Source organism: Sarcophilus harrisii, chromosome 1 (assembly GCF_902635505.1).
Source record: "Sarcophilus harrisii chromosome 1, mSarHar1.11, whole genome shotgun sequence".
NCBI lineage: Eukaryota > Metazoa > Chordata > Mammalia > Dasyuromorphia > Dasyuridae > Sarcophilus > Sarcophilus harrisii.
The window spans coordinates 174,419,150-174,436,426 of NC_045426.1; the positions used below are offsets into that span (position 1 = coordinate 174,419,150).

Below are 17,277 nucleotides of genomic sequence, written 5' to 3' on the forward strand. Positions count from 1 at the left end.
GTTAAATATTTCCAAGTTATCTTTTAATGTGGTCCTTTTAGCACTAGAACTGTTGTAGGTCTTATGCTACTTGAGGGATATATTTGACACCTATGCCTGACATCAGTTAAATTGCAAGCACTTGTCCCAACTTAGATCCTCTTTTATTGATCCCCTCTTATTGGCAACTGTGTTATTATGTGAAGAAAAAAGCACTAGCCCAGCAGTTCAGAAACATGGATTCTAGTCCTGTTTCTTCTGTGTAACCTCAGAGGAATATTTCACCACTCTCAACCTTAGTTATTTTTTCTATGAAATAAGAGGATTGGACTGGAATATCCTTTTTTAAAGTCCTTTTCAGATTTAATAGCATATGATTCTGATCTTCCTGACCCTTACATATCAAATTAGAAATTCTTTTGCTTTTTCCTCACTCTAGAAGTAGTTCAACCTGCTTCCATAAAATTGTAATGTTATGAAATTTTGAAGTATCATTCTTGCACTGTTTTAAGTGTTCTTCTTTGATGTGCTGTCACAATTTTAATATAAGTTTAAAAGAAAACTTGGGAATTGAATTTTATATTTATTTCATCTTTAAACTGAGTTAGAAATTTGGAAATAAACCTTTCCTATAATATATCTGGTATTTTCTGATTATGACTAGTTTGTAAATGTCACAAGAAGTTACTTCAAATATTTCTTTTTTTAAATTTTACTCTTCTCCCAGTCATATTCAAAACCAAGAAAGGCAGAGCAAGTCATAATCTGTTTTTTGTGTTTATCTATCATTTTAATATTTCAAATATAAACTGTCTCTAAAGTAGCCTTTTTCCCTATATAGATATAATATTTTATTTGATTAGGAATTTTGAATAATAATATTTGATTCATACTAGATTAAATGTTATTACCAAATATTAGACTGGTATTGTAATACTGGAGAAACTAAGGGAAGGTAGAGATTAGAGGGTTTTTAATAATTTATTTGAAAGGAAGAGATTTACTGGGACCAAATGGATCCAAAGTTTGGTCCCAGGGCTGAAGGAGACTATTGTCTCCAAGAATCCAGCAAACAATGTGAGTTCTCAATGACATATATATACATGTGGCTCAGATGCAGGGGTAGATTGAGGCAGGGGCGGAGTCAGAGCACTGAAAGTGGGAACACGGGACTAACAATTCGGTTCTAACAAGGTGGGGGGAGGCATGGAGGACATCTGATAAATTGGGATTACAAAATGGGGAGAGGCATGCAACATTCTGATAAGTTAGAATGGAGAGAGGCACCCAACATTCTGATGATGTCTAATACAGAAAGTCTTTCTCCTTATCTGTATCATCATGATTAAGAGGAAGAGGTAGTATTGCAATATTGACCAGAACAATTAGGAACTAAGGCAGAACAATTTAGGGAAACCGAGGCAGGACAATTTAGGGAAACTGAGTCAGAATAATAAAAGAAAACTGTGGCACAATAGTATATCTCCTCTATTAGACATTAGCAAGGAGAGGAGGGGGCGGGACTTGGAAAAATTTCCTGATTTTTTTTTTTTTAAATCATGGGAAGTGTCAGTAAATTAAATTGTAGTAAATACAAATTCTGCCCCCAAAAAAAACCCTAGGAAAAAGTTAAACTATTGTGATGCCATTGGAAAATTGTAAAGATTTTTTCCATATTTCATCTGTTATTTATGGATATGATATATACTAGTAAAATTTTGTTTCCTTTAAAAACATTTCCATATGTATTGTTTTCTTTCATACATTTTTACATTTTAAAAGCTTATTATAATAACTTTTTAGAATTTTAAAGGATTTTACAAATTTAGCATCCTTGGCCTACATAAGTAATGGTTAAAAGAAGGAATATTGTCATCACATTTCGAATTTCCCTCTGAAAAGACATTGAAAGTGTTCATAGTGGAGTTCCCATGTTAAATCTTTACATCATTAGCTAGACCATCTATAGGCCTTCCTTGGTAACGAGTATAATATTCTACAAATGTTGAGTTGTTTTTCACTTATGTCTGTCTCTTTGTGACCCCATTTGGGGTTTTCTTGGCAGAAATACTGGAGTGGTTTGACATTTCCTTTTCAAGGCCCAGTGCAGTGTTTACCATTGCCACCTAACTGACCCTAAACACTTGACTACTATCCTTTCTGAAGGAACAAATATTCTAGCCTTATCAACAAAGGGCATCTAGATGGTGCAAAGAATAGAGCATTATATTTGTAAGTTCAAAAGTTGCCTCACACACTTACTAGTTACTAGCTATATGTCCCTGGATAATCTTTGCCTGTCTCAGTCTCCTTATCTCTAAAATGGGGATAATAATAGCACCTCCTCCCAAAGTGGTTTTCATGATTAAAAAAGAGATTTGTAGTGTTTTACAAATCTTAAAGCACTATATAGATTCTAGTTACTTATATATATATATATATATATATATATATATATATATATCATATATATGTATGTATAAAATATTTTAGAGATTTTACATACTTAGCTTGTTAAACATTTCTCTATTCAATTATTGTACTTGTGTTAGCTATTTCAAGATTGTAGTGACTAGACAGCTCTATTTTCCCCCAATATTTTCTTGTTTATATTGTTCTCCCCAATTCCACAATAGGGGAAATATGCCTTTTTCGATTTTGCAGAGATACTTAACAATCATATATAAAACAACAGAATTATATATAGTTGGTATAAATCAATAAGAACTTAAGTGCCTACTATAAATCAGGCACTGTGCTAGATAGATGTTAGGTATATAAATAGCATAAATGCACAGTTCCTACTCATGATGAGGTTGTAATATAAGATTGAAACTTGGTTTTACACATATTTGTTTATGCACATATATATGCTATGCATACATGTACATATGTATATGTGTTACATAAGGGTGTACATGTTATATATGTATAAACTATTTAAAGCATATAAACCTTTATAGTAAATTACTAGCATATTGAATTGTGAAGTCAAAATATGTTTATTTTGGTTATTATATAAAAGGTTCATTTATAGAAGACTTTAATTGTATCATGATGTTTACATTAGTTTCAAAAGAAATGAAATAGTGAATTGCTTTTTCTTTTATTAAGGTAGGTTTTTTATTAGCTTCTCTCTCTGTTTACTTAACTACTCTGTGGTTCTCACTTTGGTTCCTATAATGGAGCTTTGGGACTGCTCCAAAGTATACTGAATATTTTTGGTACACTTGAAAGATGATTTATTCATTGTGTTCATCATTGATAGTAATTAAATAAAGATCAATTATTAAAAATCTTATGGTTTTCAAATAAAATTACTAATTATGTCTTTTTTAAAAAAGAATATTTAAGTGCTTTTTAAAGTATTCAGAAAGGTAAAAAATATTGTTAAAAAGTTAATATAATTTTCAGCATTAATTGATCGAAGAGCTTTTAAAGCATGATTTTAGTTTTTCTTTAGGGTTTCACATTTTCTTTAGACAGTTATTACAATTTCCTTTAAATATGCTGAGCATGAATTTACAACTTGTTCATTTTAATGAAAACTGTATATATGATTTTTTTTTAAATTCCCTTCTCATGTTTATAATGTAAACTGGTAAGGACCTTTTCCACAATTCTCAGAGACTGTTACAAGCATTTAAATTTCAAATCACTGACAGACATGATTTCTATTGATATAAAACATCAGAACACCCTCCTAGAGTCTTTGCTTTCCATGTTTTAGATTAAGGAAATCTATCATATGCTTTATATTTTCTACTTACTTTCCTTGATGGTATGTACTTTTCAGTTTTGTTTTTATATCTATATGACTTATATCCATGTCACAAAATTCAGAGAATAGTGATGTAGAAGTAATGAGCTTTTCAAGAACACTTTTGACTAAGGAAAGTTATGTACAAACTCCAGAATGTGATCATTTCCAATTTACCTCTTATTTCTGGATTCTACTCATCTGTAGTGATTGCCTAATTACCAAGTTATCTAACTGATAAATCTTTACTTAATCTAATAGCAAATAAGCTCATAATATGTCCAAATTTCACCATCTGAATAGTTGAAATCACAATGGTGTGAATCACCTCAAAAAGGTTGGACAATAATCATTGTTGACCTGGGATTTGGCACTGTGTAGTATCTCTAGGGAAATAGAATTCGAAAACAAAGGCTATCCTGAAAGCCCACCTGGAGATAAAAAAGAGATTGTTATAGACTTAGTTGTTGAGGTTGGGAAAGGTAAACAGAAACTTAAGTGGAGTTAATATTGATAAGATAAAGTAGACATTTAATTCAGCTCCAACATTCTTTTGGAATTCTCAAAACTGGTAGTTGTAACCATATGCTGATAACTCCTGGAAGATGAAACTATGCCTTAAAATATAAAATAAAATATATGTCTTAAAATATGAAAATATGCCTATAAAATAAAAAATAAAAACATATCTTACCAAATGGTCTTTAGGCTTTATTTATAGATATTTGCAATATGCAAATGAGTGGTCTTTCAGAGTAACTTCATATAGGATGTAATATTTCAATTTTATCACTTAAAATAGATTATATTCAGGTTGCAAAGGACCTTTTATAGATGAGGATATTGAGTCACAGAGGAATTAAGCAATTTATCTAAGTTCATTTAACTCATTTTGGTAGAAGAGATAGGATTAGTTGTTGGGTGTGGTGGTGCTCACCTGTAAATCCCCACTATTCCAGAGGCTGAGACTGCTGAATCACTTGAGTTCAATGACACTCAACTATAGTGGAATAAAAGCCACAAAGGCTGGCACCAGAATGGTGAGGTTTTAGGAGCAGAGGGCAGTCAGGTTGTCCAAGGAGAGATGAAGAAGCCCAAATCAGAAATGGAACAGGTCAAAGCTTTACAAAGGTTCAGGCCTTGATTGGTTGCTGTACTCCTGGTCTCAGTAAGATTGGGTGACCGCATTTTGAGAGGGAGAAAAAAAAAGAAAAACAAAAGAACTAAGATTAGAATCCAGGTCCTCCTAACTTCATTGTGCTTTCTAGAATAGCATGCTGCCCCTCTTTAATATCAGTTCAATTAACAGTACATTAGGTTTATTCTAACTAAAATATAAGGAATAAGACTCTCCTCCAAGGTTCATATTAGAGATTTAGAGAAATAGAGTTGTGTGGCTCTTTAAGTAGGCTACAGTACCACTCAAAGTAGCACTTTTCTAAATGTATCCTAATAACCTGGAATAATTCACACATATCAGATATCCCTGACCTATTTGCGATATATAGGGGACTAGCATGTGACACTGAGAAGAAATAGTTGCTAACAATAATGACTTTACAGCCCAGGATGAAAAATGCAAACCATAAAATGGACATTGTGGTTGCTGTTCTTTCCTTTTTTTAATCCATTTTCCATATGCTTTCCAAATTAACATTCCTAAAATGAAGGTCTTAAGCATGTTACATCATTGAGTAAAAAGCTTCAGTGATTTCTTGATGCCTCTAGAAAAAAGTCATGCTTCTGCACATTCTAGTTCTCATACTGAAGAAAATATTGATAAAATAGAGGCATGAGACAAGCCTTTTCCTTCTCTCTGTATTTCAACCTAAATCATATTTTCCTACCATATCTTCATTGTTGTCATCTGTATCTTTATCTTGAAGTTTCCAAGTATACAATGACTTGATTTGTCATGGTCCTTTATTGAAATTATGCAGAAAAGAAATAGATAATAAAAGACTTCATCAAAGAAATATGTTACTAGAAATATAAATAGGACTGGTGGCATAGCTAAAATAAGAGATTACTGGTGAATGACTTGGGTGCTCTATTGCTATCCATGCAGTATCAAAAGAATAGGAAAATGAGCCATTCTACATTGGATGGCTCCACATATTGGCTTTATAGGAAGATATGGGAAAGAATTGCAAAAGATGGGCAGACATAATTGGATTGGAATAACCACATTGATGAATTTTAGGAAGAGTCCTGGACTTGGAGTCAGAAAACATAGATTTTTTACAATAAAGTTACACTGACTAGTTCTGTGTCTATAGCTAAATTACATCTTAAAATTGGGCTGTCAAAAATTGAACTCATTAGAGAATTACATGAACTGATGCTAAGTGAAATGAGCAGAACCAAGAGATCATTATATACCTCAACAACGATACTGTATGAAGATGTAATCTGATGGAAGTGGATTTCTTTGACAAAGAGACCTAATTCAATTTCAATTGTTCAATGATGGACAGAAGCAGCTACACCCAAAGAAAAAACACTGGGAAATGAATGTACACTGTTTGCATTTTTGTTTTTCTTCCCGGGTTATTTTTACCTTCTGAATCCAATTCTCCCTGTGCAACAAGAAAACTGTTTGGATCTGCACACATATATTGTATCTAGGATATACTAGGACATATTCAACATATATAGGACTGCTTGCCATCTAGGGGAGGGGATGGAGGGTGGGAGGGAAAAAACGGAACAGAAGTGAGTGCAAGGGATAATGTTGTAAAAAAAATTACCCCGGCATGGGTTCTATCAATAAAAATTTACTATAAAAAAAAAAAAAATTGAACTCATTATTTTTCTCTTCCTTTCTTCTCTATTACAAATGAAGTTACCATCATCTTCCTAGTCATCCACGCTCACAATCTAGTTGTTATCTTTCACCCTTCACTCTGTCTCATTTCTCCCTACCCTCATATCTAATCTTTTGCAAAGACCAATCAATTTTATCTTCATAACATCTCTTAGATATGCCCCTTTCTCTCCTCTGACACTTCTTCTGTAACCTTGATGTGAACTCTCATCACCCCATGACTAGGCAAGGTTTGGCCATGTCATCTTTTTACTCACTAAACTTCAATGAGAATTGTGCATTTACCTATATGTGTGTATATATATATATATATATATATATATATACCTAATATATAGTTTATATTTTCCCTTCTTTCTTTTTTCCATTCCAGGAGTGTGATTTCATTGGCATAATGAATTCCCCCTGTAAAAATTCAATCCACCAATATATTAGTGACTCATTTGTATCTTATACCTTTATAGAATTGCCCAAGGTACTAAAAGATAAGTGGCTTGCTAGCACATGGTCATTTCTGGGGTAAAGATTTATTTCATTGTAGTAAAGTTGAGTGCTTGAAATTTCCTGTTTATGTTACAGAACGTACAATGCTAAGAAAGCCACTCTAGGGGAAAGGCATAGCCTTTTGGAAGAAAAAGTCACCTTCTCAATTTTATTCCAGGGCTGCCTTGGGCCATTTTAACCAGAAGTCCTAAATAATAGTACTATACAAAGTTTAAAGAATAATCACCTCAATTAAAATTGTGGCATCCAATTCAACTTCTTTTTTATTCCTCTGAAGCAATAATCACATTGACTTTGATTCGAATGTTATCATTAATAGAAAGTATTGTATTTGGTTTTTTTTGAGAGGCAGTTGGGATGAAATAACTTGCCCAGGGTCACACAACTAGTAGTTTTAAATGTCGGAGGCCAGATTTGAATTCAAGTCCTCCTGACTCCAGAGCTGGTACTCTATTCACCACACCATCTAATTGCCCCAAAAGGAAGTATTGTGAATTTCAATTCCTTTGTCAGATACAGACATCATCACTTGATTTTTTTTCACATGCATTGATCTCAGAATGTAAATGAAATCTTGAGCTGCTTTAAGATAGGAATGGCTTCCAGAGATGAGGAGCTATTGATCTTCCATATTTTGTCCCAGTCAGACACCATCTGGGATATTTTGTTCAATTCTAGTTATCACATTGTATGGAATGGAATGACAAAATATTAATTAAGCACTTACTCTGTGCTAAACATTATGCTGAGATTGAGAATACAAATTGAATAGACATTTCATAATCTTAAGGAGCTTACATTCTAATTGGGAGAGAGCAAATAAAGGAGAGCTCATGTATGTGAAAATTAGGAAAGAAAAATAGTAGGACAAATAAAATGCAGAGGATCTTGAAGAGTACTGACAAAGCAGATGACACTAATCTTCAGATTAGTGGATTCATTGTTTAAAGCAAATGATAAATGTGTTATCTCTAGCAAAGGTAGAAATCAGGGGATTGGCATATAGCCAATACTGGGAAAGACTTCCTCCTAGTAGGAATTTGGCAGTGGGTATAGTGAGGAATATTTTAGACAAAAGATTGTGGTTCTCCTCAGCAGCAACATTTATTGCTACTCTGTCTTCCTGCCACCCATTGGAAGGCAGCAGATTTCCCTCCTCCTCCTCACCCTCCAGAGGTCAATCAACCTTAAATCTAAGGATGGGCTGGATTAGGGAAAAGGAAAGCTGTTCTAGGAAGGACATTGAGAAAATTAGTCAAAGGAAAACAACCAAAATGGTGAAGATACTTGAGTATATGTTATGTGAGGATTAATTGAAAGAACTAGAAATGTTTGTTTAAACTAGAAAAGAGAAGGCTCAGGGGCAAGGCAAGGATAACTTGAAAATTATATTCAAATTCTTAGCAACTTCTCACATAGATGGAGGGCTAGACTTAGTCTAATAGTCAGAGAGGACAAGCAGGGTGGAAGTAGGGATTGTTTGATTCATTTCATTTGTATCCCCATCATTTAGAACAATACATGACAATAGCAATTAAATATTTGTTGATTGGTTGATTGACTATTTAAGGTTTGGTGATCACTTGTGGGAAGTATTTAGTAGGGATTTTTTTTTTCATATATGAATTGGATTAGATGGCTTCAGGAGTCTCTTCCAATTGAAATTCTATGATTCTTATAAAATTGAGCATATCCTTAATACATCAATTGTCTCACAGACAAGGAACTATCATTTTAAAATTTCTACTAAACAATTAAGTCCTGTCAAGATAACATTTAACCTGGTTTGAAATCTGATGGTATTTGTTGTTTTTAAGGATACTATTTAATGCAAAAAATGTTTATATATTTCAAATGGTGATGTTTTAATCAGCATATGGAGAGAGGCTACTTAAATTGTAATTACAAATTACAACTTAAAATCAAATTTAATATTAGGGAAAAAAGCTGAATTATATGATACTTTAAAAAAAAAAAAAACCTTTTTAAAGTTGCTGTTTCAGACTTCCTTAGAAAGATGCACCAATATTGTTGACTTCAGTGAATTGTACTACTCTGTGCATGTTACTTCTATTTCCTAACGTTTTAAAGTCACTGACAAGGAAAAGATATGTGCCATCCTTTCTTATCTTTTCTTTAAAGTGCAATTGGGAGGTACAATCCTAATAAGATGAAAACCCATTGGTAATTATTGACTACAAATGAAACAATAGCCAACAATTTTCACATGGATTAAGGCAAAGGAAACACAAAGGTTCTTTGACCAGCTGAACCAAGCAAATAAAGATCATGACTTTTTCTTATCTTTTAACAATCCTTTAATAACTGTCATTTCCTCTCTTTCTCTTTCCCTACCATCTTCCTCTTTTCCCCTAGAATTTTTCTTTTCTTGTTTTGAATTCAAGTACCTTGAGAATCCTTCTCAGCACTTTGGACTTTTTAGAAGTTTTTCATTTTACACAGTTCTTTGTCCTCAAGCTGGTGAATGATAAAGGCTAGTTCATAAAAGACTGGAATAGCTCATGCTACAGTTAACCCACTTTCTTGAACTGTGTGGAAAATTAAGTAATTTCCTTCCATCCAACCACAAAATATTTTTTTCTGGTTCCAGGTTTCTGAGTCTACAGAGGACTGTGCAGGATAATATTCTCTAGTGTCTAGAATTGTTCATAGATGGCGAGTAAAAAAAAAAGCAAAGTAGTGTTCTTATGTTCTAATTTTTAAATTTGTAGCTATAATTAATTATTACTATCCACAAATGATATCTTTCATGTTCATCTCCTGTTTTTAAATAAGCTATTTTATAAATCTACTTCATTATTATTTACTTTTTTCCTGACAATTTTATTATATAAATAGATTCACAGATTTATTATTCTATAATTCACTACATTACCTTTCCTCATATGTTGTGTAGTCAATAAATATCCAATGATAGTATTGCTACTGCTACTTCTGAACTTTGTGATGGGATATCTTTCATTGAGCTTGACTTGAAAAAGTACCTTGTGGAGAAAATTAACATAATCAACAAAATAACATATGCAATAAGAATTTAGTTTATCATAGTTTTGATTCAATTTCCCCCATCATGTATTCATGAAAAAATTTGATGTAAATAAAATTTTAATCTAAAAAAAATGCTAAATATCAATCTTTTTTGAGAAGGTATATATTTGAAAGCACATCTAAACTATTTCATATAATATGCTGATTGTGAATTATGCTTTACTGTGTATTGTTAACTAATTAGAAGATAAATAATAGCTATTGGCCCTCAAATCAGCAAGATTTTATTCTCCTTTTTATGTACCCAACAAATGAGCTAATTAACAGCTAATTAATATGTGGCTCTAATTTTAAGGAACTTGTAGGTTTGGGAAACAAAAGTAACCTACATGAAATGAAAAGAGAAAAATTAATTGGATTAATCAGAGTTAACTGCAATTAGCATACTCTTATTACTCTTAGTCTCCTTTATGCTTTTTATTAGTTTGGATTTACCTAGGAGAGTATAAAAACTGGCTGAAAGATTAGCAACCCTGTCATGAGATGAATACAATGATGTATCTGCTAAAAACAGAATGGAACATCTAAATAAATCATTCTTTTGGTTATTGTAAAACATTGTAAAAAATATTGATTAACTAATTAAGAAGACTTGGTGGGACTCAATAGGAATTTAAAAATGAAAAAAGCAGATTTGAATATAGCTTTGAAAATTTACAAAACAAATTAATGTCTTGTTTGTTAAATAAGACATGTATTATGATAATTATAGCTTTTCTTAAATAGGCAATTAGGATAGATTTTATTATTCACAGGGTTTTTTAACAGATGTTCTTTCCAATGTCATCATGTGCCAATCAAATGGCTTCACATTCTCCCCTTTGGAAGGTTAAGATAGAAAATAGAACTTCGACATTCCTCATGAAGCGACATAACTTTCCATTAGAGTTGCTTGTTGTCTGACTCAAAAAAGGTACTAACCACATAAAAATAGACTTCATTTCCACTAACTGTGGAGAGAATTAACCATGGAGAACTTGACCAAGGAACTACCAGGAGCTAAAACTCTACATATTTGTCATAAAATGTTAGTAGAGAATAGGAAGAGAGAAAGTACATTTCCCTTCTTGACAAATAATTTAAAGTTTATCCCCACATATAGCATTGATTAGAGATAGTAAATGCCATAGAAGGAAGGAGAACAAAATAAAGCTTTAAATGAGTGAGCATGTTTTAAGACCACTGAGCCTAATCTCTAACTTCTTTTAGTTTCTCTCTGCTACCTATAAAATGTCTCTTTCAAGGAGGGCCTATTTACTCTTTACTAATTTTGAAATAAAAAGGTGCCTAAGAGAACCTGCCATGTACAATCTTTATGATACACACTTTGTTTAGACAATAAAGAATGCTCTTGGCCATGAAGGCTTATAATATTATAAATTTAGCATGGGAGAGAACCTAAGAGGCATCAAGATCACCCACCTTATTTAAACAGATGAGGAATCTGAGACTCAGAGATGTCAGGTTACTTGCCATGCTAGTATCTGAGGCGGGATTTGAATCCAGGAATTCCTGGTATCAAAACCAGAGCTCAATATACTCTCAACAGATATTCAGTTCTTGACTAAATCAAGAAGAGTTTTCCTTTTTTTGTGTCCTCTGCCTCCTCGTTCTCCAGCGTGGAGAGACCTAGAGTATAAACTATATACAAATAATGGGAAAATTTAAAAGTGGCACACAAGTGCTCTAGTTCCTTGGCAGAGTGTCAATGAGCAGGTCCATATAAAACAAACAAGTGAAAAACACCTCCAGACTACCACACTCAAGCTGTTGAAGGTTCCTAGTATATTACCTGGTCATTCTCTCCTCTATCAATGCTAGTTGTCCTTTCTTCAGTTGATAGACTGAGAGTATTTCCTATAACATTGAGGATTTAAGTGACTTGTCCTTAAATAAGGGTCATGTCACACAGTTTCTTACATTTCTGTTAATGCAAGAATTCCTGACTTTGAGATCAGACAATGCCCCATCACACTCAGCTGTCTTTTATTCCCTGTATTAATGGTTGTAATAAAATATCCAAATACTGTCCAGAGTCCCAGGAGACTTTTAAGCAATAAATACTGAGGATGGCATCATTATTAGCATGAAAAATAGCTGAATTCCTAATTTCCTTTAGAAGACATTCCAAAATTATTTTCACAAAATGTGACGTAGTCATCAGCAGTAGTCTGGGTAATTTAATGTATAATCAGTTCCTTTGGGAGAAAGCCTCTCATTGGTTTGGGTGGATCTTCAGTGGCAAACTTAGGAAAGGGAAATATGGAAGAAGGCCTTATAGGACAAACAAGTAAAGATGTGTTGTCCACTTCATTGGATACAATACCCAGATGTGTATCACAGACATATTGCAGGATTGGGGCATTTTTAAATTAATACAATATTTGGATTGCAGGATAACTGTGGACATAGAAGCATGTAACAGATTTAGTATGATGTGATTTTTTTTTATTGATGCTATAGAACATAATTGGATTTTGTTGTTCTTTCAATAGTACATTATCAAATCTGTGGGTAGCTCCAATTACCAATAACTTCCCTATTCCTTACAATGCAGTTCCTCATATTTCTCAAGGAGTAAATGTAGTGAATAACAGATAATGAATAACTGCATGATTTCTAGCTTTAGGTCTTTCATTCTTTGGGATTCCCAGTGGCTACCCTATCAGGATCCATTTCAACAAGAAAAAGAAAAGAAAAAAGACTGAAACTTTTGAGGTACTATACCAGTGAAGCCATTATATAAGTCTTTTCCTTGAAAAATTGTTTGGAGCAGCTTTCCATCTTGACTACTTTAATATAAAGTTTTGGTAGAATTCTGAAGTCTTAAGAAGACACTGAAAATCTTATATTTCATTCATTTGCATAAGGCCTAGAATCATCCAAACCTTTTATAAATTCCAAGAAGGGTAATCATGAATGATGTACAAAAGAAAATAGATACTTCCAAAAGTGAGGAATTAGAGCACACCAAAAACCCCAAGCTATTCAGCCTTAAGTTATTGAACTTCAGAATGTCAGAATACCAAATTGATAATTTTTGAAAAGTATGTCACCTTCATACTCCCACTGCTCTGTATTGTCCATTACCAAAGAACCTCCTTGCTGATAGTTGAAATAGTCAAATAACATCATTTTCCTGGATAGATTCCCAGGATTCACCCTTTTTGTTTATTAAAATATATAAATCTGCAAATAGAGACTAACATCTCAAAAAGAAGATCAATTGGACAATTATAATCCTAGTGAGATTTCAGCTGATCTGCCTTCTCTTTCTAAGCACATCTTACAGACTTTGTTTTTTCAAGGGTATCTGTTCTTCTTCCTTTTTATTGTGGCTTACATACCTGCAGGAATTTTTTTTGATTTCCTCCAAAATGTGAGAGTTCCTGCTTGGGCAAACAAAAAGAACCATCCATGACCCATTTGGTATAGGAATTGAGATGGTAGAAGGAGGCAATGCAAACACTATTCCCAATTACCTTTATATCAGTTAAATTCCAAACTCTATGTCTTCTACCACTCACATATTCCTGCCCATTTCATCTATTTGTAAAGTTCTGTCTTCTTCAGTTACTCTATAGCAGGTTTCATCATTTCTAGGTAGAAACATTTCCCCTTTTCTTCCCAAGCTCTGGGACATATGCCTCAGAATCTGTCAGAACCTTTTTCCCCCTACCTCTCTTCTCTTCAGAACCCTAAGATCTCTCTAAGATGAAATTAAGGATAGCAGGAGATTAATTATCTCTATCTCTCTAAGCTTCCCTACTAATTTCTGGAGCTCTCTGTCCCTAGCCAAGAATTCCTGCCAGGTGGACTCCTTTCCTTAACTTTTACACAAATTCCTCCTCTCTGTGGTTTTTGCCTGCAGTTCTCAAGGAGTTGATTAGATTTTACCACACTTGAAACTAAATCTGTGCTGTTCTTTACATTCTGAGAATCCAAGTGACTGGGGTCTCTAGGTGGCTCCCAGCTGCACCCTCTCTAGGCTTCCTTGACCAACTTCTGGTCTCCCTGACAAAACTTTCAAACTCCCCTCCTCCACTCTGTCACTTGGTTACTGTCAGGACTATTAGCCCTGCTAATCCAGTCCAACTGTGGACCACACACAGACACCCAGGTGAACATAGACACATTACACAAGCTCTTACCTGCCTTCCCAAGAATGTCAGAAGCCAGGCCTCACACCAGAAACAGAAATAAGGGAAACCAACTCAGACCATTGTAGCCGAGCTGTTGCAAGCCTGGAGGAGGCTTGCCTTTCTACTCACAGTTATGCCATTCCAAACTGCATAAAATATGGGCCAGTTTGATAAATGTACACTATTGCTGCAAGCAACCTAAAATGAGCTTCCACACTTTTGTTGCCCATGTAAATGGGGAACTGATAAAAGTTCTTGCCAATATACAGCCTAAGCTATATTCTTTGGCTCATCTCATCCAATAAATAGCAACAGTAATAAAAACTTCATGATGGCACTTAGCTCCTTTAACCTGAAGATATAGACGAAGCAACAACATATATATAGTGACATAATCTATGAAAATGTCTCTTCCTTCCCCCATTCATAATTCCATGATAACTGCCTCAGTTTGATTACAGTTTACCAGTGGGAATGAGTTGAAGAATATCTAGCCAGTCAGTGCTTTTTTTTTTTTTTCCCTTTGAGGCAATTGGGGTTAAGTCACATAGCTAGTGAGAGTTAAGTGTCTAAGATCACAGGTCCTCTTGACTTCAGGGCTGGTGCAATATCCACTGAGCCACCTAGCTGCCCCTCAGTCAGTGCTTTTAAAATTTTCCCTATCATTTCAGATAGTTGATCACTTCAACTTCACTGATGATTTAGCAATTTCAGTAATAACATTGCATATCTGTTTTTAAAATGTGCAGTGGTTTGTACAGACCTTTGTCAAAGATCTTCCTAGATGAAGCAATTTCCTCTCAGTTATTGAAGCTAGCCTGATTTCTGTTGTTTTGGGGTTTTTTCCCATCAGTTGTTATTAGAATGACTTGCAACTTTCCTTCATTATTAGACACACTGTGGATGAATATATTGACACAATGAAATTCATTAAATAAAGAATGGTGGAATTAATTTTTGTGATTAAGCACATAGATAAAATACCTTATCAATTAATTTTTAAAAAAGAAATTAGAATTGGAAACTGGACAACCTTGATCAATGAACTCAGCAGGTTGGTAATTGAGCCCTCTCATTTTTTTTAGATAAGGAAGTTGTGTCTTAGGCAAGTCACGTAACAGTCTAAGTTAGCTATTTAGATGGAAGAACTGGATCTTGAATCTAAATTTCCTGGGGCCTGGTCAGTGCTTTATTACTTATACCAACCTGAAAGTAGAATAGAATGTTAAATAGAGTAGCTATTTTCTACTGCTGTGACCTTTCACCTTGCTGCAGGATTTATCAGTTTGCTATTTCTTACTATTTGTCAGCTTGATAAATTAAATCAATATTTTAAAAGAGCTAGTAGCAAGGAAAATTCACATTTTTAAAATACAGATAAAACTGTGACTTAAAATTGAAATGTTTCAAAATGGTAATGTGACTCATTGTCCTGTTTTATCCAGCTTACATCTTTGTCATCTCCTCTCTTCCATTAATTCATAAAATGTGCATGTCTGCCTAGCCTTTTAAGATTTGGAGTTGAACATTAAATGACTCCAAATGACTCTCATACTTTGCCTTATTGCTGTCATCCAAAGGGAAGACATTAGGTACATGTTCCATTCACCCCACCTTCCTTCTTAGACATGAGTGTACTTGTTAAGTGTTTTGTATTACATTTATTTAAGTCTTAACGGAGATCAGAATTGTCTTGCTAAAGTCACAATGATCCCAGTTCTGAGATATATACAATGATTTCATCTTATACTTTTGTCTATATGTTTGCACTTTCCCAGAAACCTTTTAAAACATATTTTTAGAGGAAGATCAAAATTGGAAATATGACTGAATAAAAAAAAATTGAATAAATAGTATGAGGTAAAGAGGCAATGGGAACAGTGTCAAAAGCAAAACTTAATATGTAAAAGAGAGAGAAGGAACCATAAAAAAAGGCAAAGAGACAAATAGTCTACTGAGGTCAAAATGTAATTCTTTTTCTGGGTTGATGATGTCTATTTTCAATTGCAAGAACTTAGGAAAGAGAGACTTTGTTCAGCAGACTTTTCTCTTAGAAACTTAATTAGGCAGATAGAAAAGGAACAGATTTACATAGCAACAGAATGTAGCTATGCCAAGTTATCACATGCTGGGGTATAAATTCAGGCTAAGAAGCCTAACAGATCCTTGGCCCCAAAGGATACTAATCCACTAATTTGCATTAAATGTCCTATATTTCAAAATTGTGCTTCAAACTAACATCTTAATTTTAAAAGTCTAAACAAAAACTATTATTCAATGGTTTTCTCCACAATAAAGTCCACATATTCAATTAGATTTGGGTTAATGTTTAAATTTTTTTAAATCTTAGTTTTGCAATATTTCTTGACTCATTGATTTTAGTGGTTTTAATGTTTTATGGTTTGTTGTTAAAATGTTATGGGAATAAACTTGGAAGCCCCTAGATACTAAAGATGAAATAATTTGTTTTTGTGAAATATCAATTTAATAACTAAAACACTAATATTTTAAGAATTGAATTATGTTCAAACAGATTTTTTCATGATCAACTCCCTTAGGTAATATTTACATGAAATGTTTTTCCCCTCCCCACTGGATATGAATCTAATAGAAACTGTCTCTTTAATTAAAATAAGTAATTTAGGCTTCCTTATGCCATGTTTTCACTGAAATCTTTTGTGCATTAGTATATTCTAGGTTCTAGAGCTAGATGGAACCTTTGAGGTCATCTAGTTTGGAAGTTCTTCATTTCTTTTGTTCTAGGGACCTTTTGTTAGTGTGATGAAATGTATGGACCCCTTCACAGCATGCTTTTGTTTTGTTCAGTAGTTTCAGTTGTGTCCAATTCTTCACAACCAAATTTGAGGTATTCTGAGGAACTGAAACAGACAGTGTTATGTGACTTGCTAGTTTCATACACCTAGTAAGTGTCTTAGGCCAGGTTTGCACCCAGGAAGACAAGTCTTCCTGAGTTACACACAAGTCAAAACATCACT

The 17,277-nt window shown here is 33.5% G+C and overlaps 1 protein-coding gene and 1 long non-coding RNA gene across 4 annotated transcripts in view; one reads left to right on the forward strand and one right to left on the reverse strand.

The window, feature by feature from the left end:
- The window catches only part of XRCC4 (X-ray repair cross complementing 4), a 377,298-nt gene that overhangs the window by 295,499 nt on the left and 64,522 nt on the right, over positions 1-17,277 (forward strand). The gene's annotated exons all lie outside the window — the stretch shown is intronic.
- On the reverse strand, positions 4,818-14,780 carry LOC116423403. The gene is made up of 3 exons (XR_004234000.1): positions 14,291-14,780; positions 9,967-10,075; positions 4,818-4,898 (listed from the first exon to the last, which is right to left on the reverse strand). It is a non-coding gene; the product is annotated as an uncharacterized LOC116423403 (long non-coding RNA).